Source organism: Panthera tigris, chromosome A1, assembly GCF_018350195.1.
Source record: "Panthera tigris isolate Pti1 chromosome A1, P.tigris_Pti1_mat1.1, whole genome shotgun sequence".
In the NCBI taxonomy this organism is placed as follows: domain Eukaryota; kingdom Metazoa; phylum Chordata; class Mammalia; order Carnivora; family Felidae; genus Panthera; species Panthera tigris.
The window spans coordinates 13593628-13614388 of record NC_056660.1 but is presented as its reverse complement, the minus strand read 5'-3'; the positions used below and the strand labels follow the sequence as shown (position 1 = coordinate 13614388).

The 20761-nt window shown below is 38.0% G+C and overlaps 1 long non-coding RNA gene across 1 annotated transcript in view; it reads left to right on the top strand.

Annotated features, from left to right (window-relative positions):
• Nucleotides 1-20540, top strand: part of LOC102967960 — a 45100-nt gene extending 24560 nt beyond the window's left edge. The window contains exons 2-3 of the long non-coding RNA XR_447055.3: nucleotides 17789-17963; nucleotides 19315-20540. This is a non-coding gene — a long non-coding RNA (uncharacterized LOC102967960). The remainder of the gene's footprint in view (nucleotides 1-17788; nucleotides 17964-19314) is intronic.
• Nucleotides 20541-20761: the final 221 nt, after the last annotated feature.

Here is a 20761-nt window from a genome sequence, read left to right as displayed (position 1 = left end):
GAAGAAGCCTCTCTATTTCTCTTTTTCTCTGAGCCTTGTGTAGTCCTCAGCATTAGTCCGACAGATTTTGAAATTTAAAGGTCTAATGCTTTTCTTTTTGAAACTACCCTTTTGTAGTCTAAAATCATGTCAGGCCTCCAACATCTCCCATAGGAGCTTAACAATTGCTTGTTTAACTAGCCTCCCAGTGTACATCCCATTCAATCTACCCCCCTCTTTGCCTCCAGAATCCTCATTTTGATCCACAGATTGGATCCTTGCTTAATACTTCAACAGCTATCCTTTGCTTGCAGATTGGATCCTTGCTTAATACTTCAACAGCTATCCTTTGCTTATAGAAAGAAGTGCAGAGGCTTAGATTGGCAAACAAAGTCCTTCACCACCTCTTCTACCTGCATTGCACTCTAGCGTCTATGTTGAACTACTTGGAGTCCCAGCGTACATTATCATTGCTCCATTCATCTACACTTTTGAATACCTTTTTGTCTTCTTAGAGTTCTCTTCCACCCTCACCTTCAGGGAAAACTCTGTTTAACTTAAAGACTCAGGTCCAAGATCACACTGAGGAGCCTTCATACACCTCCAGGTTAGATCTAATTCCTCCTACCTTGGAGTGTTTGTTTGTAACTTGGTATTATACATGTTGCTCTCATCACTGGCTGTGGAAATACCTTTTTGTTAACATGTCTGTGTCTTCTACTAAATCAAATGCCCTTTGAACCTTAGATGGAGCCTGGTACCTCATAGATGCTCAATAAATGCTTGTTTTGAAAGCTATAGATACATATAGATGCAGACATAGGTATACAGATGTGAAAATGAGAGAGCAATGTGTGACTTGTCTCTGTACTGTCTTAAAAGTTAAGGATATTAAGCCTATTTCCTAAAACATTGACTATACTCTCCAAATTTGTCAAACTAAAATTTAGCCTGGTTTATAATGATGTTTAAGTTTGCCTTTATATTCACCCAGAAAGGTTGGGCCTGATCAGAGTAGGGAATGGGACCCAGAGAGTAAAATAAGGAGGGGAGAATTCCTGCAATCTGCCTTTCTGGAGCCGAACTCTGCTACAAAAGAGGCCTGTTAATATAGTGTGGCCATTTGGCCAGGTAGGAAAAGAAAGCCTATCTGTATAGCTTTACACAGTATCCCAAGGGTTGCACACTATCCCTGACAGCCGAGAAGCTGCCAGTCCAAAGTGGGACAAAAGTTTCCACCAGATAAAGCCATTAACATATAGAACCCATGCACCAAAGCCCAGGTTCAGCCTCACACCTGTTTGTACCTTCTTACCCAACTTCTGTTTGTTTCATTGATGTCTGTGATGCTGGTTTGTACCCTTGCACCTTCTGGAGACTCAGAAGCCTGCTGCCAACTATGCTCATCTTCCTATGGTTCCGTTGAGCTTAACTGTTGTCTGTTTGGCAGTGGTTTCAGGACAACAGGGACCTAGGTGTTTAACCCCTTGCTTGGTTGGCCATATGCAAGATCACCTACCTCACTGCAAGTGTAGATTCATATCACAGAGATGATAACAGTGTGACCAAGGTAATTCAAACAATTTTTGAATCACTTGTGACTTGATCTGAGGAAGGTGATTTAAGATTTTTTTCCCCAGTAAATCATAGTAATGTCTAGAAGTTAACAGAAAAAATTAAAGAAGGAGGGAATTTTAGGTTCACTCTTCCTTTTATGGAGAACGATGTCCACTGGTGAGAAGACTGTAATTGAAAACACATCACTTCTGTCAAGCAAACTAGAAATATTACTAAATCGATCGTAGTGGAAATAAGTATTTGTTTTTAAAGACACATACACAGGTGGTATTTAAACATTTTTAAAACATTCTTTATTTTGGATAAGTGTGTCTTTCTAATGCTCTTCAATGACATTTTTAACTTTGGTCATGAAAAAATGGCTACCCTTGGGACAGAGAATCAAGTTTCAACAATATCTTTAATTTTACACAAAATTCCATATCATACTTACGTACAGATATATACTTTGGGTGGATATTGTGTTAAAAAATTTTAATCTCTCCAAAGAAAATTTTTTTGGGGAGGTGGAGAAAAACTTTTTTTTTATAATTTGAAAGATATTATATGACCATTATTTAAGTTTTTAGAAAAATGTGAAAAAGTTTTAAAAACACAAAATTCACCCATAAGCACCAACCCCAGAAATAATCTTATTAATATTTTTGTGTATTTTCTTCCAGTCTTCTGTTCTTAAGTGTTTATTGACTATTAGCCAGTTTGGGATTATTCTGTGTATATAGTTTTATAACCTTATAGTATTTAATATGATTTTGTCTGCATGTTCACTTATTTAAAGTCTATATAATTATCATTTGAATGGCTACATTATATTGTGTAATATGCATAATAATGCAGAAGGTACCATCATATGCAGTTTCCTCTATTTTATGGACATTTAGTTGCTACCTTTGTTATTATAAATAATACATATGAATATTTTTATAGATAAGAGTAGTTGTCTACGTTCATGATCATTTAATTTGTATAAACTCCTGAAAGTATACTGGGTCAAATGGCATGGGAACATTTAAAGCTCCAATGTATTTGGCTAAATTGCTTTCTAGAATGGAAAAGCAATTTATACCCCCACCGGCCATGTTAAGTATTATTTTTATATAGCTTAAACCTTTTCTTCTCACCGAAATATAATTGACAAACAATATCCTATTAGTTTCAGATGTGCATCAGAGTGATTAAATATCTTTATACATTATGAAATGATCCCTGTGAGTCTAGTTTCCATCTATCATCATACAAAGTTATTATAACATTATTGACAATATTCCCTATGCTGTTCATTGCATCCCCATGACTTATTTTATTTTGTAACTGGAAGTGTGCAACCCTTAGTCCCCTTCACCTAGTCTGCCCTCTGGTAATCAACAATTGGTTACCTGTATTTGTGAGTCTATTTCTGTTTTGGTTTGTTTGCTTGTTTCTTTTTTAGAATCCACATGTAAGTGAAATTGTATTGATGAAGTGTAGAATCAGAAAAATGTTCACCTTTAGCCCAGCAACCTGACCTATGGCCTGTATAGTTTTGATAAGGATCAAATAAATGCTGGTTGCTATATTCTTAAAGGGTCTCGTGATGGCCTGTAAATCTCATTGATATTTAATAACAAACTCAATGATAAATACCAGAGAAATCTTGCAAAAGCAGTTTTATGAGTAGAATTTTTGAAGAAGACATTTATGATCTAGTACTCCTTGTATGTCCCCTCCCCCTTGAGCACTAAGCACATAACCACCAGCTTCATAGAGCATAAGTGCAGCTCTTTCTGCCCACAGGTCCTATCCCTGTGCTACTTGAATAAACCTACTATGTTGCACAATAAAATGTCTCAAGGATTCTTTCCTTTTTTTTTTTTTTAAGTTTATTTATTTATTTTGAGAGAGAGAAAGAGAGAGAGAGAGAGCACACAAGCCGGGGAGGAACATGGAGAGAGGGAGAGAGAGAATCCCAAGTAGGCTCCTCACTGTCAGCACAGAGTCCCACAAGGGGCTCAATCCCATGAACCATGAGACCATGACCTGACCCCAAATCAAGAGTCCAACGCTTAACCAACTGAGCCACCCAGGTGGCCCTCGAGGATTCTTTCTTGACAACAGTGTTCAATGATCCCAAAGCAATATGGCTTTTGTCTTTCTCTGTCTGATATATTTCACTTAGCACAATACCCCCTAGGTTCATTCATGTTGCTATAAATGGAAAGACTTCATTCTTTTTTATGAATGAATAGGATTCTATCATACACATATATACCACATCTTCTTTATGCATTCATCTATTGGTGGACATTTGGGTTGCTTCCCTACCTTGGCTATTGTAAATACAGGCTTACTTTGGAGAAATTGTGGGTTCAGTTCCAAACCACTGCAATAAAGCGCATGCTACAATAAAGCGAGTCAAATAAAGTTTTTGGTGTCCCAATGCGTACAAAAGTTATGTTTATATTGCAGTGTACCCTGGTAAGTGTGCTATAGCATTATGTCTTAAAAAAACAATGTGTATATCTTCATTTAAAAATGTCATGGGGTGCTCAGTGGCTCAGTCAGTTAACCGTTGGACTTCAGTTCAGGTCATGATCTCATGATCCGTGAGTTTGAGCCCTGCATCGGGTTCTGTGCTGACAGCTCAGAGCTTGGAGCCTGCTTCAGATTTTGTGTCTTCCCTCTCTCTCTCTCTCTGACTCTCCTCCACTTGTGCTGTCTTTCTCTCTCAAAAATAAATAAATAAATAAATAGATAAATAAATAAATAAATATTTATAAAAATATATCATATCACTAATAAATGCTTTCAGCAATTTGTAATCTTTTTACTGGTGGAGGGATTTGCCTCAATGTTGATGGCTGCTGACTGATCAGGGTGGTGGTCGGGGTGGCTGTGGCAATTTCTTAAAATAAGACAGCAGTGATGTTTGCCAAATTGAACTGCTCTGATGATGCAGAAAGATGGATGCTGTAGGGTTAGAGTAAGTGGATTTCTTTCACTTATGGTCTAGTTGTTATTTAAACTACTAGGTTTTTTTTTTTGGTTTTTTGGGGGGTTTTTTGCTGTGCTCCAGGGCAGATAAGGCTACCCTTAGTGATATCCTTCACTAAGTGCAAATCAAGACTTTCATGCTTCAGTATTTGAGCTTAGATAATTTTTTTGAAAGTCCACAATTTGGAAATATAACTATTTCTAAAAATGATGTAATGCAGTCCATAAAAACTCTTTCCATGCTGTACTTAACATCCATCCATGGATAAGCAGGTGTAGCACAGTACCTCCACAGAGGAAGCATTTGTTAAACCTGCAACAGATATAGACATGGTAAGGAAGGAAAGATAAAGGGGTCTATGCAATGATACAATGAGAGTCCTCACTTTGATTGGGGAGTATTCTTGGTGTATTTAGGTTTTCCCCAGTTAGGTACCAGTTCTGGTTCTCACCGTCTGCTTCTACTCTCAGTACTGGTGGTTAGCAGCACCTTAACACTTACCTCGATGTTTCTAGGAGCATCAAAAAATAATGAAGGAGCAGAGGAATGCAAACATTAGCTGCGAGCAAGGTGACAAATTCACTCAGCTATAGTTGAATGTGGCTTAATAAAAGGCAATATATGATTGTCTTAATGGATTTTAGGTTGAAGAGTATTTGGTGACGATTTGGGAAAACTATAGCCAGACATCCTCCCGCAAAGCTCCCTGGGATCAGCACTGGCCACCTTGCTGGCACTGTCCACTTTGGAAATTCGGGACAATCCCACTTAATTTTCTTAAAAAACAAAATAAAAAAAAAACCCTCAAATATCACTGACTCCTTGGCTGCTAGTTAACATTCTAATTATCCGTTAACACCTTAGGAGGGATTTGTACACTGTCATGTGGGAGAGAGACCCAGTAGGAAGGATGGCCTCCCATCGGCTTATACATCTTGCATCTTTTACCCAATTTATCCTCACATATCCTGCCCTGGAGGACACTAACAGTATATTTTCATATTACCAATGTGGAAATTCTGAAAGGGAATAGAGAAAATGACTTGTCTCATGTCACAGAGCTAATTAAAGGGAGAGCTGCATCTGGGCCCTTTGTCTCTGACTCCCTGAAGCTTATGGCTTCCAATTTTGAGACAGCCTCATAAGGTGGAAGAAATTCAGCCAAGAAACCATACCAGCTTGCTTCTTCACCTGGTAATTATTGTCTGCAAAGAAATCAGAGCTTTGAAAACATCAAAATCAGCTTCAAGAGTGGGGATGACTGAGCAGTATACAAATTAGTAAAGTTTAAAAAAAAGGTGATTAATTGTTTAAAAAATTTACAACCTCATTATAAGACTGGCCTTTTCAAAGGTGGTCTTATTAGTTTCAGGACCTTTGGCTGTTTATACTGACAAAAATTGGTTCTTTTTTCAGCTCATTCACAAAAATCTTCCTTCAAGTGCTTGGATTTCCATAGGAGACAAAAGGTCACATTCTTATTCATAACCAAATTCGAAGAGATTTTGAGCTAACCTGCACTGGGAAAGATATTTCTAACTCTAATAACACATTTACCTTCCAGAAAAAGAAACTAACGTGCCTAAGAAAATCTCTCTAGAATTTGTTTGCCTGTATTTTTATCCCTTTTACTCCTGCCACCTTCCCCAGAGTGAATGTAACAACTCGTTAAAAAAAAAAAATCACCTGGACAATTCGAAAATCTAAAAAATAACAACAATAGAAAACTAATATGTGCTCAATGTAAAAATTTTGAAAAATACCAAAATATTTTTAATAAAACCAAATCACCCTAATATCACAAGCTAGAGATAATCACAGTTACAGTGGAGTGATTTTATACGTATCTACGTGCACGTGCGTGTGCACACAAAGGGTACACGTGTATGCTGATAAATGATTGGGACCATATTGCATATACCCCTAGGGATGGCAGATACAGAGCATGTGTACCACTACTTCCTGCCTTTTTTGCCCATGGCAGATATTACTGATCACAGCCTTCTTTCCTGCTGAGCCCAGATGCTATGTCAGAATATGCTTCAATGCAGCACTCCAGAAAGCCAATACCAAAATACTTCAAAAGCTGTCTCTGATGACTCCTGTTCTGTATCTTGATTTTTTCCATTAATATTCTGGTGTGAATTTTCTGAGATCACTAACATTATTTGAAATTTTTATATGACTGGATAATATTCATAAGAAGTATACAGCTATTTACTCCATAATGTTGAGTATATGTTATTCCATAAATTTTGCTGTTATAAAGAAAGCCATGGTAAATATCTTTGTACTTCTAATTTTGACTGAAACTCTTGACTGTTAAACAGGGACATTTTCCAAGTTTCCTTAGAAGTGGGTTCATAGGATCAAGGATTGAAATATTTTTTATTACTTCTCATTTATTTAGCCAAATTGCTTTCCAGAAAAATTGGACCACTTTCATGAGAAGGTTATTAGAATCTTGGTCTTAACATTCTTCAGCGGCATAAAATATTAACATATTTCAAAATCTTTGCTAATTTGTTAAGGGGAAAAATGTATATAGTTTAAGTTTGCAATTCTTTTTCCATTAATAATGTAAAGTATCTGTGTCTAGTTTTAGATCCTATTTCTATTGAGATGCTAGAGTTTTGTTATTGATTTGTATATTATAGACGTAAATGCTTTGTGGGTGATGTTATTTCTCAGTTTTTTATTTAGCTTATGGTATTTCCTAACATCTGGAAGGTTTCAATTCCTTTTGTAGACAAATCTGTTTATCTTTTCCTCTGTGACCTCTTTTATTTCTTTATGCTTATAAAATTCTTCCCTGCCCAAAGAGAAGGAAAATATTTACCTAACTCTCTTTTCAGCATTCTTCTGGTTACACAAAGAACAGAATACATCATGACTGAAAAACAATATATTTCTTTAAATTTTCTAATGTTTATTTATTTTTGAGAGACAGAAAGACAGAATGCAAGTAAGGGAGGGGCACAGAGGGAGGGAGACACAGAATCTGAAGCCGGCTCCAGGCTCTGAGCTGTCAGCACAGAGCACAACACAGGGATCGAACCCACAGATTGAGAGATCATGACCTGAGCTGAAGTCGGACGCTTAACCAACTGAGCCACCCAGGCACCCAGAGAAACAATCTTTAAAGAAAGCCATGTCTGTGTCTTGTAAAACCTGTAATCATCAGGCCAGCCTTAGAAGAAAGCAGCCTGCTGTGTGCTGTAGTCTAACTGACCTGAGAAAATCTTGCATCAAAATGGCAACCTCCTCATCCATTGTTACGTTACTATAGATTTATTCTGTGGGGCCTCGAAGGTTCTTTGTTTCTTAAAGTTCTTCGCCCCTGAAGAGCATCATCTCAGAGTTATTAGCTAACATATTCATTACTCATTAATATTCCTTTGGATTTTCTGCCTGCCTAATAATCCATTAGTACAAGGTTTAGCAAAAATGATACCTCAAACTAATACTTTGGGTACCAAGGGAAGAAAGAGGCATAGATTCTAGAGGTTGAGAAATTTCTTGATTCACATCTCCTGGGATCTGACATTAATAGGCCGGTAGCCAGAATATATGATGATTTAGTGCAGTCCTTACTCTAGCTTTAGAGTGTATATGAACAGACTTTCAGGAATCCCTTTGATTCTATCATGGAGCTTTTAAGAGGGGGAGGGGGAGGGGGAGGGTCAGAGAGAGAGAGACACAGAATCCGAAGCAGGTCCAGGCTCTGAACTGTCAGCACAGAGTCCAACGCGGGGCTTGAAAGACGGACTGTGAGAACATGACCTGAGCCAAAGTCGGACGCCCAACTGACTGAGCCACCCAGGCGCCCCTATCATGGAGCTTTTGATAACACATACTCCTGTACTGTTGGATCAGTGCCAGACTAAAACACTGTGCGCTGCTGTCACCCCACATGCAAGCTCTATTTTATTGGAATAGAACTTGCTCATTTGTACTTTCTGTCCCTGGAAGTATCCTGTTTCATAACAGTATAATCATCATCATCATCATCTGCCATTTATTGGGTACGTATTATTTATTAGTTAATCCTAACGATCACCTTATGCAGTTGATATTGACTGTTATCATGGCTTTGTAAAGGAAGCTCTAATTCTCAGAGTGGTGAAAAGCCTATTTAAGCACGCATACTGTTTCATAACATATTTACAGGGTGACTTCTCAGTCCCAGGCACTGTTTCAAGAGCATTATCTTATTTAATGACCACAACAATCTTCTCAGGCCATTCTAGGAATGAAGACACAGAGGCTTACACAGATTAAATACAGTAACTTAAGTACAGTAACTTGCTCTGTGAGTGTTCCTCAACATGAGCAAACATTTCTAATACATTTTAACTTGATAAACGAGCGATCTCTTGCAATACAAGTAGTATGTGATGCCGAATGTCACGTGATCACAACAGAGCCAATGGTTCTTGAAATTCACTTTGATATACAAGTGCTTTGGATTACAAGCATGTTTTTGGAGCAAATTATGCTCAGAAACCAAAGTATTTTTGTTACTGTATTTTGATTCAGATCACATGTACCTGGAAGGTGATAGAACTAGGATTTAAAGCCAGACAGACAAATCCCTTCGGTTTCTCCCCTTCCCCATCCATTGCTGTGTTAGCATTTAAGTAGCAGAGGTGAGGTTCAAAACAAGCACTACTGATTGCAGAGCTCCTGCTCTTAAACAGGGGAGTCTTCTAGATGTGGTGAGTAAGCAGGAATGTTTTGCAATCACTTGTGAACTGTGTTGTATCACATTAATAATTAACGCTAATCATTAAAGCATGAAAGTTTGTGAATGTTGTACTTTGAAATCAATTAGAATGAATTAAAAGTTTCCTATAATGTCATTTTACTAATTTTCATTCTTAAATACCTTCTTGAATGGGAAAAGGTGGGCCCAGGAATCCAGACAGGGCAGAGCAGGTATGGCTTATCTCTGCTCCGTGCTGTTGGGGTTTCACCAGTGGTTGGTGACTTGAATCATCTACAGCCGTGCTTCTCAAATCACTGGGAAACTTAGATGCAAATTGTAGAGTCCCACCCCAGATGTACTGAACTAGAAACTTTAACAGCGGGACTCAATAATCTATGTTTTTAACAAGCCCTCACGTGACTCTAGTGCATGCTATTATTTGAGAACACTGATCTAGAGGATTCTTCTCTCACATGTATGCATTTCAGAGAGGATGACTCAAAAAGAGAAGTCAACTGGGGGGATGTCCGTAAGAGCACTTACGCACTGCTGTTCCATGGATTTGGGCTTCTCACTCTGTGGCTCTTGGGCTCTTAGATTTCCTGAAAGGACACATTCAAAGAGCAAGAATTCAAAAGAGAACCAGGTGGAAATTGTGTGGCCTCTTCTGATCTAGATCAAAAGTCAGGGTCACCTTCACTCTATTCATCTCAGTTGGAGCAATCACAAGCCTACTCAGATTCGTGGGTTGGGGGTAAAGACCACACTTCTTGCCATGAAACATGTCGAAAGCTTTGGAGCCAATATTTTAAAACTTCTACAGGCTGCCCTCTGCCTTCTAGCCTGACGGCCATATGCAAGATCTACTCATCCACTTGCAGGCTCCCCAAACATCTCACCGCATTTGGCATCAGGCTCAGACTTGAGGTCTATAGGAACATGATGTGACTAGTTGATGGTGAATATTTAGTGGTTAAAAATGCATTGAGAAACACTTATCTTCGCCATTCAGTTCTACTTTCCTTAGGAGGATACGACTTTTTGAGTGCAGAGCTCTTATAAATGTGACTTTTAAAAAATCAATACATAACACAGCATAAAATATATAACAGGACCTAGAGTGTGTGCTCAGTCAGTTATTATTGAGTTGAGTTTTTATTGAACTGAGTTTTAAAATTTAATATTTGAACTTCTCCTGTATTCTATCACACATATACATGTAGGTTAGTGTAATGTTCACTTTTCCTTTTTCTATATTTAACACACTGCAACAAAGCACAAATCTCTAAGAATCGTGGGAGACATGACATAGAGAAGCTATTATCCTGGGTATCTCCTAGCACTGTATTTCTTACAAATAATTTTCACTTAGAGCTGAAGGAAGCAGCGGTTACCATAGTCTGAGACAATAGAGGCTGGTGATCTCTTGACTGGATCGCTTAAGTTTAGGTGAAAATAACTACTCAAGTGCCTTATACTCACATTTTCTAAATTCTAAGTGACAATTTAAATTTGTCTTCTCTAAGGCTCATACATGAATTTTCAGGTGTTCAGTTTTTGGGCCAATTCTCAGTTTGATTTTACAACACAATCTAAATGAGGACTTTCAAGAATGTTTAGCAAGAGCTCATTCCACATACAGGAGTTAACTTGGAGCCTGGTTTGATAATGAAATAAAACTCTAGTATTAATTTGTTTTTATTATCTGGTCGGTGGTTTTATTAACCTATTTTTGATTTCTGGTGGCTGTGCCTTTGAGTTAAAGCATTAGTGTATCATTCCTCCGGCTTTCTTGCTATGCTCTGAAAACGATGCATTTCTATTTCTTAAGTTAACTGGCTATATCCTTTTAATTCTTAACATACATATATACTTTAGTTTGCATTGTTAGGTTTTCTAGAAAGCGTATAATGCAGATTTAGTTGTGTATGGTAAAGAATCTTATATCTTGTATCCCAGGTTATATGTTAACGTGAATTTGGAAGGGAACGAGGAGAAGACACTGGGGAAGACAGTGGGAAGTAAAACAGTTTAAGCAGTCGGTTGAAGGAACAGGAAATTATATAGGGATTAGATTTTATGTTTTTTTAAAGGTTTTATTTATTTCTTTAAGTTTGTTTATTTTAATGGTTTTATTTATTTATTTAAGTTATTTTGAGAGAGAGAGAGAGAGAGAGAGAGAGAGAGAGAGAGCGCCTGTGCACATGCAGAGGAAGGGCAGAGAGAAAGAGAGACAGAATGCCAAGCAGGCTTTGCTCCATCACCACAGAACCTGATGCAGGGGCTCAAGCTCACAAACGATGAGATCCCGACCTGAGCCGAGATAGACAGTTGGACGCTTAACTGGCCGCACCATCCAGCCACTCCTATGGATTAGATTTTAATGCCAAGTATTCTACATTGTCACCGTCAGGGCAAAGGACTCTTGAGAGGCTGAAACACAAATTACTCTTGTCTAGCCGACCAGCAATTTCTACAGTAACTGCGAATGCATAGTGATTATTGTTTAAAGCATAGTTCAAGCAATTTAGTGCGGTTGCAAAGAAAGTGTGAAAACTTGTGGCCACCTATAATGTTACGTTGTGTGTTCATGCATGTGTACACACATTTGTGGACAAGTTACCAATGCAAGAAAGGAAGGCTCAGTCAGGAGACTATGTGTGGTATCGAGTCTCAACTCGATCGTTCCTGGTTTTTAGTAGTTTCCACGGAATTTTCAATGTTGTTTCTTTTGTTCTTGTCCTTCAGCATCCTGTAAATGAAGCTGTTTCTTTAAAATCGATCCATTTACTGGAGAGTGTTATGCTCAGTGAAATAAGCCATACTGAGAAAGACAAATACCATATGTTTTCACTCTTATGTGGATCCTGAGAAACGTAACAGAAACCCATGGGGGAGGGGAAGGAAAAAAAAATAAAAAGAGGTTAGAGTGGGAGAGAGCCAAAGCATAAGAGACTCTTAAAAGCTGAGAACAAACTGAGGGTTGATTCGGGGTGGGAGGGAGGGGAGGGGGGGTTATGGGTATTGAGGAGGGCACCTTTTGGGATGAGCACTGGGTGTTGTATGGAAACCAATTTGACAGTAAATTTCATATATTGAAAAAACATAAAAAAATAAAATAAAATCAATCCATTTGTTCATTCATTCGCTTACTTACTAACGTAGGCATTTATTGCACCAATAGCATCAAGTGGGAGGCTGAAGGTACAAAGATGACTACAGCATGGTTTATGTTTTCCAGGAGCTCACATGTATAGAGATAAGTAAATATATATATATTAAGGTGCAGTGAAGGCTTTGATAGTGGTAGAGGCAAGGGCCAGGACTGGGATTCTATATGTGTGTTACATTGTGCCTAGGAGTGAGGGATAAGGAAAAGCTTCACAGATAAGATAGCTCACATGGATAAAAACTGAAAAGAATCTTGAGGTAGGAGAGAAGTAGTGGGCATTCATATCATTCTTTGACTTAAAAACGTGTTCAGTTCTCATTCTGTCATCTAGCACGTTATTGCTCTCTGTGAAATCATCTATATGTTTTATGTCTTCTGTGTAGTTATCCACTGTTGATTGCAAACAAAGTTCAGCAGAAGAAGCTAAAGGCAAAAAGAACTGTGAAACATATTACCAAACGCTTCCCTCCATTGTTTAACCATCTATTAACCTGCCCAATTAAATTATTTTTCAACCCACATTTCTCTATCGAATGTACAGGGATATTACAAGAGACTTTTCAAATGCTTTGCTGTGATAAACGTACATTCTGTAGTATTTGGAATACTTCTGGCTACAAAAAACCTCAACCCCATTGGCTTAAACACTAATAATAATACGTATTAGCTTACACAATAAGAAGTCCAGAGGCAAAAGAGTTCCAGGATTGGTTAATTCAGCCACTCAATGATGTAAAGGATCTGGATTTTATCTGTTGGTACGCTTTGCCATGTGGAGTATCCTGGATCATCTCTAGTGGTCACAAAATAGCTGCAGTAGTGCCAGGCATTGCACCTAGACAAAACACTGTCTAGTAGAAGAGGGTCTCTATCTCTGTGTTTCTTTAAAAACAAAACAAAACAAAACAAAACAAAACATAAAGAAGCCTCCACAGTGGACTTCTATCTTGTTTCATTGATCAAAATTGCACCACATGCTAGTCACGCAAGGGGTTCCCATGATTGGCATGGACTCAGCCTTTACTCATCAGCTAGAAATTAGAATATCCTTCCTAAGCACTTGACCACAGGAAGTAGGCCAGAGCAGTGAAACAAAAGAAAACAAAACTGGGATCTTTCAGGAAGGAGGATTGAGGGGGGGAATGGATTTTTGGTAGATAACCAAGACAGATCGCTATGCCTATGGCATAGGATGTTCCAAAACATGAACATATGGTGCGCCTCCTATATAACATGATGTGTCTTAAAAAACAACATACGTTATGTCATTACTTTCCAAGAACAGTAATTTTTCTAGAATAAAATACAGTATTTCTGTCTCTACATGTCAAAAGCAATACATATAACATTTATAGGAGATCATATTTCTGAATTTTTTCACTATTATTTTTTTCACTGACCATTTTGTTGTTTGCTAGTGATTGGTTCTAAATGACTGGCTATGGTTACCAGAGGCTTTTTTTTTTACAGTATAGTATAAAAATTCTATGTATATGTTTAATGTTTTAATGATTTTTGCATTACATTCCTTTCATATTATCAAGTAATACAGGCCCATTGCATTTCAGTAATCGTACCTACCAAGTTGAGTTATTTACACAAATCATCTCTTATGTACCAGTTTCTACTTCTTTTTCCTAGTATAATTCTTATACATGTCCAGCATTTAATTGGGTTGAAGGGTTTATACTTGAGACACGAGTGTGCATATTGGAACATTTGCATTTTTGAAATTTGGGGGACCAGAAAGTCTTACACGAAAGGCAAGAACAAAAAACAAAACAAAACAACCAAAGAAGCCCAGACAAACAAAAACACTTTAAGTATGGTATTACACACATCAGTGAGTAGAGATGAGGTTGGTCTCGGCTCTTCAAAATTTATGTCAGGCAGGAAGCCTTCTCTTTCAATTACTGGGTAAGGAGAACCTTGTTGAGGATAATTGTACATCAGCCAAGAAGGGCCCAGATTGTCCAGAGGACATTGGGGTACCACTTCAATGTCTTCTCCAAATTTTGAAAAAATAATTCTACACTTAGAAAGTCAATTTCTTTTTTTTCCATTTTTATGATATTGGAAATGAAAAAGTAATCATCCAAATGATTTCCACCTCTCATTTGGAAGCTGAATTGTTGCTGATTGCTGTAAGCTGAATTCTGTTTTATTTACCTAGTATTACTGCTGTTACTAGGAAACCATGCTTCATAGTTTAGTGTTTTACTGTGAAATATAAAATGTCCAATTATTGCAAAGGTATCTTGATGTGTGATTTAGCCTGTTATGTTTAAAGCTTCTGCATATTTTTCTGAAAGTTATTTTATGATGAATTAAGGGACACATAGTTAATTTCTTTTCAAATTTATTTATATCAACCTCCCCAAAGCCAATTTATTGTTATTTCAAAAATATTTGTAAAACTGTTCCAGAATTGAGGAACCTCTCTAGTGAGTCCCTGGATGGTTTTATTAGGGTGGTTGATATATTCCTCTGTACTTAACACTATGGAACTGTTTGGTTAAGCCCTAAGTGAACTTCTTGAGGAAAACTGCATGAAGTCTGAAGCATTCACTGTGTGAAGGGAAAAATTTATCTGTTGTATCTGATTTGTAGTGATTTATTATTTTTATAACATACTATACCCTTGGAAAACTACTTTGCAAAAATGTATTAATTTCCATTTCTCTTTTGAAATTTCCTATAATATTGCAGATGAATTTATATGTCATTTTCTAAACCTACTCTTCAGAGTGTCCAGAGAGTGAAAATATATACTAGTACAATAACAGCAAATATGGTAATATCCTAGATTTATATTGTTCTTTCTGATGATTTATCTTACTTAATTTTGTGCTTGTGATAACTCACACAATATGTGATGAGATAATTATTCCCATTCTTACAAGTAAGAAAATGGATATTTCGATGAATGAAATGAAGTTTCCAACCTCAGACAACTGATAAATGCTAAATCTGGAGCTTGAATTTAGTTTTTTCAGACTTGAAATCCAGTGTTGCATTCTGTCTACTTGTATAATAGTGTTACCATGTATTTAATGTATATGCTTGCTTATCCGGATTCTCTGAATTATGGTGAAAAATGTTTCTTATTGCAGAGATGTTATCTGAAATATTTATTTTTTAATCACTGACAATGGAAATAGATTTAATTCAAATACTTATAGGGTGCTTACAAAATGCCAGGTTCTGTATTAGGCTCTTGTATATTCATTTCACCTTTCTTGTTTCATTTAGTACTCTTTAGGGATCTTCCAATTCCCTTCTAATCCTCGGATTATTTAATTGTTAAGTGTCTGCCATATAGAAGACACATGTTTGTAGAAGCTCTAACTTCTCCAGATGATGAAGTTAGTTGGGTTTTAATGTTTATTCTTCATAGAAGTTCGGTCAGCGGTTCTAAATTTTATAATTTAAATGACCTCTTTGAAGAATTCTACCAAGATTTATAGATAGGGATACCTGGGTGACTTAGCCAGTTAAGCATCTGACTTCAGTTCAGGTCATGATCTCACAGTTTATGAGTTCGAGGCTTGCATCAGGCTCTCTGCTGTCATCTCAGAGCCCACTTCAGATCCTCTGTCCCCCCCTCTCTTGACCCCTCCCCTACTCATGCTCACGCTCTCTCTTTCAAAAACAAACATTAAAAAAAAAGATTTACAGGTAGAGTTTTTTCTTTAAACTTGTATTATCAATCCCTTAATTTCTAGTTCTTAGTTTCTATGTTTAAAGTTTTATTGTTTTAAAATAATCCGCAATGGAAGTTACAGTGATACTGGACACTTATGTGTTAGTCTATGAATAAAGATCTGAAATCAGGGCTTGAATTTGGTTATCTGGCTTACAACTGCTTATTTATATTGAAAGATGCATTGATTTTCAAAAATACCAACAGTGGTAGTGTCTTTCCCAAAAGGTTAAGATGATTGTGATTAATACCACTTTTTAAGTCTATCAGCATACCTTCAGCCATAGAAGCACACTAAAACCTGGGCCATATATTTAAAATTGGAATTTGGTTCCTTGCTGCTAGGCTACTGAGACATGAAGAACAGAGTCAGAGATTCAGAACCTTTAGTATTAAGGAAGGTAGCCAGCAGGAATGAAAACATTGAAGAATATTTTTTAGCAGTAATAATTAAGAGTTACCTGCCACCACTATAAGTGATCCTCTTAGCTATCTCAAAAAGGGTGCTATTATAATCTTCTGCCAGTTCATGGGTGTGTGTATGTGTGTGCATGTGTGTGTGTGTGTGTGTGGTCATACACTCTGACTCCCTATAAATAGATTTCATAGGAAATAGCTATCTGCCCATTTGCAGCATTGTGGTTGCAGATATATTAACCTTGACCAAGAATGCACACAGCAGAGAAAAAGAAGTGATAAGTCAACACTATGCTAATCACGGTTGCAGTGTTTTTCTAGAAATGCCATTGAGAAGGCATCAGTAAATAGTTATGAGCTCCTATAATTTCTTTAAATCGTTTAACAAATATTTCTAAGGACCTATTGGCTACCAGTCACTTTATTTGACCTGGGGAAAACAATAATGAATAACAAAACGTCTTCTGACTTCAAAGACCTTTTAGTTTGGTGTGGCAAAGACAGACACATAAAATAAAAATAAATACAATAAAGTATTAAAAATAAGTCATCATTATCAAAGCAGGTTATTGCAGGAATGCAAGGAGGATTCAGTAGTTGAAAATATCCTAAGTCAGGGGATTTATACATCAGAAGGGGAAAATATATGATCATCTTCTTTGATGCTGAAAAGGCATTTGATAAAAATTCAACACTTATTTTTGGTAAAATGTGTTTTTTATATGTTTATTGATTTACCCTGAGAGATACAGACAGAGAGAGAGAGAGAGACAGAGAGAGCACATGCATGCACACACACAGTAGAAGGGCAGAGAGAGAGGGGGAGAGAGAATCCCAAGCAGGCTCCGTGCTGTCAGTGTGGAGCCCAATGTGGGGCTCCATCCCACAAACCATGAGATCATGACCTGAGCCAAAATTGACTTGGGTGCTCAACTGACAGAGCTGCCTAGGCCCCTCTTTTTGTGAAATGTTTTAGTAAAATAGAAATAGATGGATACTTTTAACATCATAAAACATAGGTATGTCAAGGCTACCTCCATCATTATACTTACTTGAAAAACATTAGAAGCATTCCCTTTCAACTCAGGAGTAAACTAAGAAATCTTTACACAATCATTATTATTACATATCATTGTTCTGGGTGGTTCTATCGATGCAATAATTCAAGAGAAAGCTAGAAAATGGTAGAAAGGATGCTATGACAGTTTCTAGGCACAAGCCTTAAGACACTTACAACTTTCTCTTTCTGTCTCTTGGAAGCTCGCTTTTGGTACCTAGCCGCCATACCATGAGGAAGCCTAAGTCGACTGCACGACGACCCACACTGATAGGTCCATAGCCCTGATGAGCCCTTGGGTGGTGGCAATCACCAATTTGCCATCTTGAAATCAGGTCCTGCGGATCCTAGTCAAGCAGCCCTAAATGATGCTGTGAGGTAAAAATGAGCTACCTCTTCTAAGCTCTGCCCCAAATGAACATCTGTGAGCAAAATTAATATTTGCTATTGTTTTAAGCCACTAAGTTTTGGAGTAGTTTACTGATGTCGTGATGGATAATCTGAATGGGTTTTAGTACCTAGAAGGGGGTGCTGTCATAACAAAACCCTGAGACATGTGGCACCGGCTTTGGGACTGTGGTACAGTCAGAAGCTGAAAAGGCCTTGAGGAAAATGTCAGTGAAATCCTCATACTTGTCGAGGAAAATGTCAGCAGAATTCTGAAGGCCTGGTGGGATGGTGGTGAGAGGGAATACATCAGAGTAAGAACATTCTTTCCTAAATTGTTTATAACCAAGAAAAGAAAATTACATAGTTGGAGGCTTCTTTTCAGTGGCTAAGAGCAGAAACAATGTTTGGGTTCTCAGCAAAAATATCGTACCTTCACTTCATTCCTGATTTTGTAGAACAACTTTTAGTTTCAAAGTAGTTTCACATATATGATCTTATTTTATGTTTTATTTTGTTATTTTATTTATTTATTTATTTATTTATTTATTTATTTATTTTACTGGAGAGCAAGACAGAGAGAGAGAGACAGAGGGAGAGAGAGACAGAGAGAGAGAGAATCCAAAGCAGACTCCACGCTCAGGGTGGAGTCTGACACGGGGCTCAATCCCATGACCCTGGGATCATGACCTGAACCAAAATCAAGAGTCAGATGCTCAACCGACTGAGCCACACAGGCTCCCCAATCATATTTTCTACTTTAAACAACCAATTGAAGTAAGCAAATCAGGTATTAATGTATGATCCCACTTTAAGATTGGCAGATCAAGAAGCTAAGCCACACGATTATCTAGAGACAGGAGCAGTACTAGATCTGGCTTCCGTTGGTCCTGATTCCAGACTGTGGCTTCCCACGGTGGGTGGTAATGGAACCCTCACTACGATTTGCACAGGGGGCAGGGGTAGTCATAGGAACTGGAGAACAGCAGACATGGCTTTCAGTGTTTGCGGCTCAGTATTTGTCTTTCAGAACACACATTCTGGGAGAAATGAACACTGTGCTTGTATTGACTTGTTTTTTCTTTCCTGTCCCAGCTCTTTATATTCTGAGTGTAGTTCTAAATAAATGTTTCAGCTTCTGGAGGGTTGGTTTTGGCTCCAGGAAGTTCAATATTTGATGAGTTTGGAAACTGAGAAGCTGATAAGAAACACATCTAACACAGGTTGCTATTAGATTGCTTTTATACTGTCTCCTAAAACTTATAGTTAAAGGTGAATCCTGGATACAATTCATTGGTCCAATTACATATAATGGTTTTTTTTTTGTTTTGTTTTTTAATAGGAAGAACCCACAGAGAAGTATAGCAATAATTTGTGGATGGGGCTTTAAAGCAGTCGCCTTTTGCAGGACACCTGCTTCTTTAAGATAGTTGTAAGAAGACTACAGGCTACATTTTCACCTCTGAAGTCATGAAAATATGGTAGTAATTATCCAAGATTTTTAGCCATAGTGCAAGATATCAAGAAGTTTGAAATAAAGAAGAGAACGAGGTAACTTTTTGATCTTTGGGTAATCAGGAAACTACAAGAGTTTCTGAACCAAACTATATTAATCTCTTAAGTTTTCTGCTTTATTTGAAAATTAGGCCACTGCTTCTTTGGCTCCCTGACTTCCCAGAGCACCCTCATCCTGAGTGTTTTCCTCCAGTAAACACTGGGCTCACCTATTGGTTTATTTTTATCATTTTAAAAATCAAACTGCAATCATGAGTCACGTATTTGGCAGCCTTCTGTCTTAAAGAAACAGCATCAGCATACCTGAAGCCCAGGTGAGCAGAGCTCTGGCCTCAAGACGACAGGGTTGCAGCAGAAGTAGGAACATAATGGGCCTTGGAAGGGAAGCCTATGCAGTGTACGTGGCCAGCACACATCGCCACACGAAATGATGGCATCTGGAGGCAGGGGCAGCACTAGATGTGGTTCCCGTTAGTCCTGCGGAGCACTTTCTGAACTAGAAGATGATCTACAAATATGAGTTGTTGAATAAACTGGTCTCAGTGAGATGTTGCAGTAGTTCAGGCAGTGCTTACGTACCCTGGAGCCAACTCTCATGTATGCTAAGATTGCAATGAAGATCAAACAGGAAGACAGTCACCATCAGTGATGTCAGCTATATTAAAGTGAATAAAATGGTGGCATTTGCCAAAAAGCACAGAAGGGCAATATGTCATCCTAAGTCGATCTAAGTAAAAAGTCAACAAAATACCTCAATCCCTCCCCCTACACATATGTGAAGCGGATTGCTGGTCCAGGTCTTGCAGATGAGGAAATGAGATGAAGAAAGTTTACTAGAGACTGTCTCTTCCTGCTGCCTCCTTGCTGCCTGGTCCCTTGGATAGACCCACTTCCTGTGTGACCACACTCTTCCTGGCCACAAGTATTGGGCCAAGGTAAATAAATGCTTGCTAGGGACCCCAGGACTCCAGGAGATTGGTCTGGTAGGAAAGCATGAGCTATTGCAATCTGATCTTTCCTCTCTGGACATGGAATCAAAAAAAAAAAAAAAAATCCAGCTGTGGGGCACCTGGGTGGCTCAGTCAGTCAAGCCTCTGACTTCGGCTCAGGTCATGATCTCACTGCTCCTGAGTTGGAGCCCTGCGTGGGGCTCCAGGTGGAGCCTGGAGCCTGCTTCAGGAGACTGTGTCTCCCTCTCTCTCTGCCCCTCCCCCCATTCGCTCTCTCTCTCTCAAAAATAAATGAACATTAGAAGTTTTTTAAAAAGTCCAGCA